The sequence below is a fragment of the Halichoerus grypus genome, chromosome 1 (genome assembly GCF_964656455.1).
Source record: "Halichoerus grypus chromosome 1, mHalGry1.hap1.1, whole genome shotgun sequence".
Taxonomy (NCBI): Eukaryota; Metazoa; Chordata; class Mammalia; order Carnivora; family Phocidae; genus Halichoerus; species Halichoerus grypus.
The window spans coordinates 174,249,482-174,261,881 of record NC_135712.1 but is presented as its reverse complement, the minus strand read 5'-3'; positions in this window follow the sequence as shown (position 1 = coordinate 174,261,881).

Below are 12,400 nucleotides of genomic sequence, written 5' to 3'. Positions count from 1 at the left end.
AAAATAATTTTTATAAAAAGGTAAATTTGTCTGCTCCATTATTTTTAATATTCTTCTTCTTGACAGCACTCAGTTCAGTCCTGGGCAGAGAGAATGATGCTTACAACACATATTTTGCTTTCTGGACAGATTTATGCAGCCAACTGTTAGGGCAATTTGTTTTCCCCCAGTTCCCTTAGGAAAATAAGTATTTTTTTTTTTTATAGCCTGACTAAAATAATAAGCTGGCCTAAACTCCAGATTTGGGTGGGTGAATAATATATTCTTGAAAGAAGTAATAAATAAAAATAAAATTCGTGGAATATAATAGTTTTGAGAAAGTATCAGAATTATTTTCCTGTTTTAAAAAACATACTTTACAATCTGGTTAGGCGTGGCTTAGAAGATACTTACCTTGTCCAGAGCAAAGCTCAGGAGAGAAGCAAATTTGATGACTTTAAATAAAGGCAGTAAGGTGCAGCTCAATGAGAGAAAAAAGAAATCCTGATGTAATGATGTGTTTTGTTTCCCATCCCCATCAAAGACTAAGAAGTATGCTAGATAAAATCTCGGCAGATTTGTCATTTATTCCTGGAACTGAATGGTGTGTTGGGTAGGTACCTGTTCTTGGATGGTGATTAATTAATGTTTGTAAATCACTTTGAAGATGGAAAGCACTTCATAAATTCTAATGATTTCTATTATGATGATTTTTTCCCAGAAATATATTGACTTTTTGCAATGGCTCTTTGAAAAAGCATACATTAGTGACTGAGACCAGGTACCATGCCTAGAGGAAAACAGTAATTGGAAAGTTTGAAAGGTAATAATTTTGAGATACTGAAATTTTAGTCAAATTCATAATAGCCTGCATGGACCACATAATTTTCTTTCAAACAAAATAATCTACATCCATCCATGATGGAATTTTCAGCGTGTGAAGTAAATGTCATAGCAACAGAATTTGTTTCTCAAATGATATTTACTCATAACAAACTTCAAGTATTCTCAAGGGCTTCAGATACTAACAATAATGAGTGTAGGCAACTTTTATTACCGTTAAGTGCAGTAGTTATAAAATCTCCCAACTTTGAGCAGATTAATTTCAGCCTATTTTCTGCTGACAGCAAAGCATAATTGAATATATTATAGGCCTTTTAAATCAGATCTTTTTCCTTATTTGTTTAAAAGTGAAAGTGTTGTTATCCTAAATTATTGTTATATTTAGACTTGCAAACTCATATGGGGCTATTTTCATCCTTCTAAATTCTTAAGAGAGTATAAAAGTTTCTAAAGAGACTCTTAAGAGCAAAGCAGGGGCATGGCTTAAATTATTTGGAGCAATGTTTGGAATCCCTTGGTATTTCAAGCTGGATGATTGCTGAAGAATGCATTGTAATGAGTTAAAGACAATTTGAATTGCCTACAACCTGTTGCTGTTAATTGACAGGAAAGGAATTAATATTTGGGGTGCCTGAGTGGCTCAGTCTGTTTAGCGACGGCCTTCGGCTCAGGTCATGATCCCAGGGTCCTGGGATCGAGCCCCACATTGGGCTCCCGGCTCAGCAGGACAGTCTGCTTCTCCCCCTCCCCCTGCTCATGCTCTCTCTCTCACTCACTCTCTCTTTCAAATAGATAAATAAAATCTTAAAAAAAAGAAATTAATATTCACTTCATACCTGTTGATAAAAATTAAGATCCTGGATGTATCTATCTGAAATTAATTTTCTGCACCAGAAAACTTCATATAGTTTCTATTATTTCACATTGCCTTATGTCATATTATCTATCATATATATTACTATTTTTATATATCATACCAATTATGTTATATATTATGTTATTTATCTCTTGTCTCATTTTTCTATAAAATGAGCTCCTGAAGAGCTGGACCCGATCTTTGTATTCCCTCTTGCATCCATCACACTCAGTGGAGTATCTGACATCTAATAGTTGCTCAAAATACATATTTTGAATGAATAAATAACCAAAAAGAAGCATAAATTGCTGTGCATACATTGTTTGCATAAATTGATAGAATCTCATTACCATTCCTACAAAAGTGGCGAAGTTTACCTTAGTAATGTTGTCTTTTAGTAAAGCTTCCATATTACAATATTGTGTGGTGTATAATTTGATGTGATATATAATTGATGTAGCTCTGTCTCCACATAAAATATTTTTTTCAAATCTTCTAAAATTAAAACAAATTTTAAGGACATTTTTTAATCAAAAACACTACAGAATTATGTAAAACTTTTTTTCCACTATAAGATTTGTACTGAACAAAATACTCAAAAGTTTGTCTGTAGAAACACGACTCAGAATTGTACAATCAAGCTAGGGAGCAACACCCATAGTGTCAAGAAGCCATTTGACTCATTCCAAGGTCTGCATTGTAATTATTTTCCCTGTAGCCAAATTAACTAAAGGCTATATACAGTTGACCATACACTATAATGAAATGTAATAGTCTTGTCATGCTGCAATATTAAATCCATATATTTAGCCAGGAGAGGTGTTTGTTTGTTTGTTTGTTTTGGCCAGAAGAGTACTTTTAGTTGGCAGATACAGCAAAAGTTATGATATTCTTTTCTTAGATGCTACTTGTAAGATTTAGATAGCTTTGTTTCCAAAAGCTCTGAATACCTGATGGATTTACTGGAAATTTCAGGGGAAAAAATAATCCTTTGTCATTAAAGATGTTGCAAACTTTCAACCCAAGACACAAGCCAGCCCCAGACAGGTTAGATGCCATTAGTGTTCATTTGTTTGATAATTAAAATAGTTGTCAGTGTTCAGAAGTTAGTTTTCATGTGAATCCAGCTTTCCTTGGGTACTTCTGTATCTGCCTTCCTGCATGGCACTAACCTAGTGAGCTACTTACTGTTTTTGATGAAATGTAGTTAGTCCTGAAGAACACAATTGTGGTTTTCAAATTAGGTAGTGGGGATAACGTCACTTTAATTATGTTAATTTCCAGTTTTATTCTATGTTTTTGAAAGCTTAGTAATAAATATTGTCATTGCTTTTTATAACATCTTACCTTATACTTATTTACATCATCTTAGCTCTCATGAACTATGAGTATTTAATGTAAGAAAAACTAATATTTATATAAAATGAAAATATAATTATAATTATATAATTGTATATTTTAATTATATATAATTATTTATATATTTATTTAATTTATTTATATTTTAATTATATTATATAATTGTATAATTATATTTTAAAAAACTCTATATTTATGTTTATATTGAGGTTAGAAACATCACAATTACTCATCAAATAGATCTATGTTTATAAGTTATCAAATCATTCAAGAAACATTTATTAATTGTTTACCATGTTATTGTGCTTGGCTCTGCAAAAAGAAAAAAAAAAGAGATATATTCGGGGGCAGGTGATCAACCAACTCCCACCCCCACCACCAAAAAAATAATAATCCCCCCCAAATAATCACAAATTGTGGTAAATGCTAGGAGGAAATAAAGAAGGTGCTGTGATAGAGAACACAATGGGAGGCCAACCTTGGTGTGAGTGATCAGACACATCTCCTTAGGAAATTTCCATTTATACTGAGACCCAAAAAGGGAAGAGAAGTTGGACATGTAAAGAATGGGAGGAAAGGGTATTCCAGACAGAAAAGGAAAAAAGAAAAAGCATTTGGAAATGCCTAAGGAGAGAGGAAGAGCTCCATGTGTTCTAATTTTTCCAGGAAGGCCTGTACAGATGGAGAATGGAGCCAGAAAGGGAGTTTGCAGAGTTAAGCTGAAATTCAGTCCTCTTGGATTTTGCAGGTCATGAGGAAGAATTTGGATTTAAGTTTTGATTATGTATGTTTTAAGAAGATTGCTTTTGCTACTGTGTGGTAAATGTTTTTTTTCAGGAAGTCAAGAATGGAAACAGAGCTCTTCATAGCAGTCCATGTGATAGATAATGGTGGCTTAGATTAGGTTAGTATATATATCTCACTTCTTCTTTATCCATTCATCACCAATTGATAATTTTTTTTAAAGATTTTGTTTATTTGACAGAGAGAGACACAGCAAGAGAGAGAACATAAGCAGGGGAGTGGGAGAGGGACAAGTAGGCTTCCCACGGAGCAGGGAGCCCAATGCGGGGCTCAATCCCAGGACCCTAGGATCATGACCTGAGCCGAAGGCAGATGCTTAATGACTGAGCCACCCAGGCGCCCCCCAACTGATAATTCTTGACAAGTCCACAGGTATCCATTGAAAAAAATATATATATAAATACAGGTATCCATTGATATATATATCTCACTTCATATATATATATATATACATATTATATATATATAATGGAATATTATCCAACCATAAAAAAGAATGAGATCTTGCCATGGAGCTAGAGAGTATAATGCTAAGTGAAATATGTCAGTCAGAGAAAAACAAATACCATATGATTTCACTCATATGGCATTTAAGAATTCCACTCATATGTGGAATTTAAGAAGGAAAACAAATAAACAAAGGGAAAAAATAAGAGAGAGAGACAAATCAAGAAACAGACTCTTTATAAAAAACAAATTGATGGTTACTAGGGGTGAAACAGGTGATGAGGATTAAGGAGTGCTCTTGTCATGATGAGCATAAGATGATGTATGGAAGTGTGCAATTACTATACTGTACACCTGAAACTAATATAACACTGTATGTTAACTGGAATTAAAATAAAACTTAAAAAAGTAGTATCAGATTGGATATAATAAAGGTAAGGGATGCCTTTAATGTTTTTTGTCATATTATCAGATGGAAAAGACTAAAGATAGAGCACACCTAGGCATACAGAAGATAGGGAGATAACAAAGATTTAGGGGCATGGTGAGTTAGAAATGCCTATGAAAAATGTGAATGAAGATGTCAAAGGACCACATCACTGAAATTAGGGTCAAGAGATCTGGGTATCCCCAAGGGTTTCAACTTCTTCATTAATGCGTTGTAGTGACCCTTAAGCTCTGAGGCAACTTTCAAAGTGACCTACTTCATTTTCTAAGTCTCAAATTTTTCTTCCTTATAATGTACTGTTATGTCTAGGATAATTCTAAGTAATTTGGTAGTACTCAAATGGTATAAATGATGCATGGTCGCTATTTTATAACAAGAACTCTAAACACTGCAAGATCCTGAGTCAGCCATCAAATCAGGTAAATTCAGATTACCACCTTGACTTTACTAAGTTTAAAAATGTTTTTTACCCTTAAGATACTGGGAAGAAAAAGTTAACTACAATTCAAAATAATTGGAAAAGTCCATTTGCAGAATACTTTGGGCAATTAAGATTGATTACTGATTGATTCAGAACAGGAAGATTCTTCAGGTTTAGCCAAATTCCAAAATGGGAAATAAAGAGAATGTCTGCAGTTGTTTTTTGTTTTTTTGTTTATTACTTTGACTTCATTTCAAAAAGAGTTCTCAAACTCTGAATTAGTAAGTTTCGTGTAACTACATGATTTGCTGTTCCCTGACATTTTATTTTGTTCCTGTAGACCTTTGCTTATGCTCTTCTTTTTTCTTGGAATGCCCTCTTTCCTTTTGACAGCATCTTCAGTAACCAGCCCTAGTGCCAGTCACTGGCACAGAGTTCCCACTCCTTCTGAGACTGTGAGTGCACTTTTCTCCTTCACTTATCCTTTGAGCTCCTCGCATACATCTCTGTCACAGCACTTGGCACTTGATCTTTCAACTGTTGGCTTACTTTCCATCTTCTTTCACATAATGGTGAACTAATTGAACACTGAATTTTCTGGAACTTAATGATTATGCTGAGCACATAGTAGGATTTTGAGAAATGTACAAGGAAGACAAGAAGGCAGGGAGGAAATGAAAAAAGTTTTATTTCTTTGTTTGCTTGTTAACAGGTCTGAGAGTATTTTGCCAGCTGTATATTTTAGCACAAGAATAATCTAAATACAAGAATACAAAATTATAATATTAAATATTCTGTTTTGTCTGCAAAACATTTTTTATAATATCTATAAAAAGAGTTTTTTGAAATAGGAAGAAAAAAAGCCTATTATCAACATGAATCTTTTATTAGTTTATCTCAAGCAAGTTGATGGACAAACATTTTAAGATATCATGTCAAGTGACTGTACATGAATTATTTTTTTTTGAAATTTGTATATAACACAACTCTGTTGGCTTTGTGACAATTAAAGAAACAGTTCTTTTCTGTAAACTTACATTTCAAGGTAAAAAAAAAAAAATTGCACACTATTTCCTCCATTGTCCAGAAGACAAGTTAATAACCAAAGGTAAAATGATTTAGACATCCTTATCACCAAGATCAATGTTTAATTTATTCTCCTAAATGGATTCTTCTTTCCCCTTTGACCCGCTATACACTCTAGGCATTCAGCATGCCTAGAGAGTTAGGTGAGTTCTTGATGGGGGATAATTCTAGCTGTTTCCAAACTGTAGTCTCCAGACAGGATAAAATATGACACTTTCAAGGTATAGACAGTCACCAGCTTATGAATAAATTGTATTGTTCTAGGAAACCTGTCATTTGGTTAAGACATAATGCTCACTTTTTTTCGTAGAACTATTGCTGGAAATGGTCCCTTCTGCAGCCCACTAAAGTCTTCATAATAAGTCGACATGATAGCATTGAAGGTACTCGAGAACGAAATCTTAGGATGAAACCATGGTTCTCTGAGAAAGTGCTTTTAGGATTCTTACTTGGCTTATGGGAAGCACATCTTCCTCCACCCATATCTGCAACTTCACGGTAGAAACAGGGACCCCATGACCTCCACACTTGGTATGGTATCTCTCATGGTATAGGACCTCCAGTAAAACAAGAGAGAAGTAGAAACATAAGATCCAGGTTGTAGGAATTAAAGAACTATAAGGAAAGAGCTTCCTATGAGTGAAATCTCTTTTATCAGAGAAACACCTTCTGCTATATACTGTTTTTTCCACTCTTCTCCAGAATTTTCCTGCCTTATCTCTGTTATTTACCTTCTCTTTTAATAATCTCTTTAAACTCATCTGTTACTACTGTAGCCTTGGCTTTTGGGATGCCAACACAACAGAACTTCATTCCCTTCCAACCATGATGAGCCCCATCTCACCATGGGACTTTTTTCACATGCTATTATCTCTCCCTGGAATTTCCTATTGCCCTCACTCATCTACTCTTGCTTCTTTCACCAAATTAATTGCTATTCATTCTGATTAAATAAAACTCTCCTCTTATATTCCCCCATTGAACCAATACATTCCCTCTAACATTTATCAAAACCTATAGTTTTAAAAAATTTATTTGTTTTTTTAAATTAATTCCTATAATTTCTAATAAACTGTAAGCTCCATGAGGATAGAGACCATGTGGGTTTTGGTTGATTATTATATCCCCCGAACCTAACAGGGTTCCTGGCACATGGGAAGCTTTCAATGAATGGGATTTATTTAGAAACAAATGAGTAACAATTAATAAATTCTAATAAGTATCTAATAAAATAAACATAAGTTATTTAATTATAAGAGGTTAAATTAATGAGTTAATGATCATTATATCTTTTCTAAAGGATTTTTCTCTTCACAGAACTCATCTTGGAGCATTTGCTATGCTACTAATTCCTCAAAATTAGTAGGTAGTTCTCAGATTTCCTCATCATTCTAACAGAACAGAAAATAATAAGAAATCTGAAAAGTTTTCATTAAATTCTATTTGTAATGCTTCTTTATCTTGTATCCACCTACACTTTTTTTCCCCTATCAAACCAGTGAAATAAAGGTGGCAATATGTGGCATGTATACCCCAACTTCCTACACCCAAGGCAATCCTTCCTGCTGAACATCAGAATCCTCCTTACTACAAGCAATGCGCAAATATCAACTAATTTTATTGGCATCATGAAATGAAATTGACTTGTAATTCCTAAAGAAGTAAATAAAAACAAGCCCCATTTTTTCTGTTATCAGCAAGATAAACTTTTCTGGGCAACTATGATGAGGAGAACATACTTTCTAATTACCATGTTGCTTTAGTTCCAACCATACCTTAAGAATAGCTTTAAAAAATTTTTGTAGTTTTGTTATGAAAAGTTTTTCACACAAAAATTTTATTTCTTTCCTCTCATAATATATATTAGATATTGTCTCAGTTATTCCAGTTCTCTTAAATACAAATCCTGAAATGTGGGCCCCATCATTTAGATAATAGGATATCTTAGAACAGTCAGTGTGATGGGCAGAATAAGCTTCCCCATTCCCCCATTCCGACCCCATTCCATAGCCTAATCCCCAGAACCTGTAAATATGTTACCTTATGTGGAAAAAATGGCTTTAAAGATGTGATTGAATTATTAATCTTGCAGTGAGGAGATTATCTTGGATTATCCAGATGGGCCCAGTGTAATCACAAGGGTCTTTAAAAGTGGAAGCTAAAGGCAGAAGAAGAGGCAGAGGCAGAGTTATCTGGTGTGAGAAAAACTAGATGGGTCATTGCTGGCTTTGGAGATACAAGGGACCACAATCCAAAGTATACAGGCAGCCCCTAGAAACTGGGAGGGCAAGAAAAGAGATTATCCTCCAGAGCATCCAGAAAGAATGAAGCCCTGCCAAAACTTTGATCTTAGCCCATGGAGATCCATTTTGTGTTTTTGTAAGCCACTAAGTTTGTGGTACAGCAGTAATAGGAAGCAAATATAATGAGTGTTAAAACCTTGCCAAGTTCAAACAGTGAATGGAGGGTTAGAAATAAAACCCAGGGCGCCTGGGTGGCTCAGTTGGTTAAGCGACTGCCTTCGGCTCAGGTCATGATCCTGGAGTCCCGGGATCGAGTCCCGCATCAGGCTCCCTGCTCGGCAAGGAGTCTGCTTCTCCCTCTGACCCTCCCCCCTCTCACGTGCTCTCTCTCTCTCATTCTCTCTGTCTCAAATAAATAAATAAAATTAAAAAAAAAAAAAAAAAGAAATAAAACCCAGACAGTCTAACAAGAAAACCCATTTTATGTAATTGGCAATGTAAAAACAAACCCCAAACTGTGTACATATACACATGCACATACACACAGAGATGGATATATAAACATAGCACATACATATATGTACAACTGTATATACGCATACGTATATGTAATATATGTGTACACACACATGCATGTCATTACCAGTATTGCGCTGCTCCATTCATTTTGATTATTTGGAAATAGCATAGCTTTATGATAATGAAAGTACAGAGATAAACTTGATTTCAAAGTGCTACTCAATACTGTTTATATAGCCTGTTTTATGAGATGCTGAAGATGTACTGCACACATAACACATAAAAGAAATTATAGTTCTGCCGGCATTATCCTCAGATTGTCAATTGATTGTGGATCACGGATTTCTTTTACTCTGAGTGTGTGTGTGTCTGTATGTATCTACCTTCTTTTAAAGTATTGAGAATGTTTATAACTGTAATTGCTACTAATGATTGTTCATAAATTACTCATAATTTAAATATGAGGAATCTTGAAATCAAAACTAATGGCACCAGGCAAAAAGTGACAACCAGGAACTGAGGAATGTGTGAAGAAACAAGAGGAGGATATGCCAGTCCAAGAACGAGCTTAGATAACACGTGTAAATGGAAAGGTGGGGAAGCTTCCCTGAAAACCAGGCTTTGAAGTAATTTACAGGCAATTGTTACAATGTTTGGAAATTCTCAGAGTGAATGTCCACTTCCTGGAGCCAGGAAGAAGAGAGATCAATTTGCAATGCCATCATTTTCCAGTTGGATGATATTGAATCATACACTTAACCTCTCTGAACTTGATTCTCCTCTCATAAAAAAAGCACATTAGTATTTACCACATGAGGCCGTTGTAGTGATTAAATGAGCCAATGCATGTAAATCACCTAGGACAGTGTCAGTGTTCAACAAATATTATTTCCTTCCGTTGTCCCTGCCATCTCCATTGATACTTTGTATGCTTTAGAGCAATATATCCTTAAATTTGCTTTGTCAAATAAGCTGCTTTTAAATGACCTACCACAGGGGCGCCTGGGTGGCTCAGTCGGTTAAGCATCTGCCTTCAGTTCAGGTTATGATCTCAGGGTCCTGGGATCAAGTCTCGCATTGGGCTCCCTGCTCTGCGGAGACCCTGCTTCTCCCTCTCCCTCTGCTGCTCCCCCTGCTCTTCTCTCTCTCTCTGTCAAATAAATAAATAAAGCTTAAATAAATAAATAAATAAATGACCTACCATGTAGGGTTTCTGTCCATTTTTTAATAACCTGTGTTAAATGAATTTAATTATATTTCTTTATTGTAGGACTTTTGAGAGTCTTTAGTATGTACTGTGGTTCTTTGAGGGATATACATTATATAATAAGGAGCATTTCCAAATTTTATTGGGCAACATAATTTTTTTCATAGAATCATAGGAGACAAATTCAATAAAAGTGTACATTTAGACAAAAAAAAACAATAAAGCTTCAGGATATAGGAACTTAGAGCTTTATCTTTGTTGTTTCATGGTTGTGTTGACTTGCAAACAAATAGTATTTAAAGAACCTTTTTCTACCTGCATGGTCCGTTTCACAGAGAGTCATGAGGATAAAATTGCACTCCATATGCAAAAGTACTATGTAGAGTTAAAAGCGCCACACAAGCGTGAGATTAGTATTACGTTGTTGCACCATCTGACCTGCCATTTGTTCCATCATGTGAAAGGAATGTTGCTGATGGCTCCTAAAGACCTCGGTAGGTCAAAGCAAAGAAAAAGTACGCATCACTGGTCCCAGAGGCTGCAAGGTGAGAGACTGGGGATGAATGAACACAACCGGATTATCTCTGTGGGAAAATAATTCAGCTCAGAACAAATGTCCTACATTTAAAGAGCCAGTAGAGTTTGGTGCATGAGGGATACAGGCTCTTTTAGAATTTTCACTGAATTTTAATCCATTAAGATAGGCTAGCATAAAATTAGTCATAAGACCATCTGTCCCATAACTCCCAACATTTTGTCAGGAAACCTCACATAGGTCCCTTCTTCTCTACAGGATTCTATATTGGACATAGAGAGTGAGAGACACAGAGACGACAGAGACACACAGAGAGATTAATTAGTTTTATTTATTCACCACCTCCCCCAACATTTAAACTGTGAAATATTGAACTGGGAGATCCTTCCCCAAAGGGAATCTTCCATGGTCAATTATATTTAGGAAGTGCTGCTTTCTCCCTTCACAAGGCACTTTATCAACCTAAAAGATCCTAGAAGTTCTACAATAAAGAAACATTAACTTGATCTAATACATTATTTCCCAAATTCTTTGATCACAATAACCATATACAAGACATTTACAAAAATTTCACTGAAATATCCCTATAATGTCCCCAAACCCATGAAGGAAATGCTCCATGAGATGATATCCCAATTGCCCAAGACCTCTGTCATTCCCAGAGTATACATGGTTCCCTCAGAAGATGCAGGAATGGCTTGGTGACTCTGTGTCCTCAGGACTGAGGCCTTTTTTTCTGATAGCACTATTCAACCCCACTGGAAAGTATGGTTTAGACCATTAGTGTACAGGGCCAGAGTACAGGTTGAATAGACTGGAGGGAAGAGGCTGCTTCTAGGGGACCAATTTTCACAAAGAAGTGCTTCCTCTTTCTCCATCTCACTGCACACCAATTCTTCTTGCCAGCTGGGGTGTCTGTATTTGCCACTACAGGGGAATGATGTACTCCTTCATGTGGAGCAAAAGGCTGAGAAGAGAAATTGCTGGTAAATGAGACACCTATGATATTTGCATAAACAAGGTTATATAAAGCCCTGGCTTACCAGCTTCTCTCACCAGGCCAGGGGATGCATCAGCCTCAGCTGGAGGATGTGAGCCTTGGCAATGAGCAGCAGAAGAGGGCTCTGAAGGCTGCTGGGCTTGAAATGAACCCTGGAGTCTTCCAGTCAGGATTTGCCTACTCAGACACAGTTCAAAAGAGAAAGGAAATAGTTAATCAGAAATTGAGACCCAACCACTAAGCAATCTGTGGAAGTCACAAGAAGTAGATTTTAGCAAAGACAATATGCGCTGGCTTTTTCTAACAATTATCAACACTCAAGTCTTTAGTTGCTAACCATGCATTGCCTGTTTACTGTGCTAAGTAACATATGTATAATCTCATTTATTCTTCACAGTCATCTTTCAAAGAAGGTATTCTTTTATACTGGTTTTATAACTGAAAATCTAAAGTTGATAGAGAGAAAAGTCTCCACGAATACCATGTAGGAAAATATCAGACCAGGAATTCAAATAGGTCCAGCCAACTACAAAATCTATATTCTGTATCTGTGGTACACTACGTCCTTTTCCATGCTGGATATCTTCCATTTGCTCCTCCAGACCCATTCTCCACCCTTTTCTGCCCTTTTCTTTGTTCCATGAGGATGATCT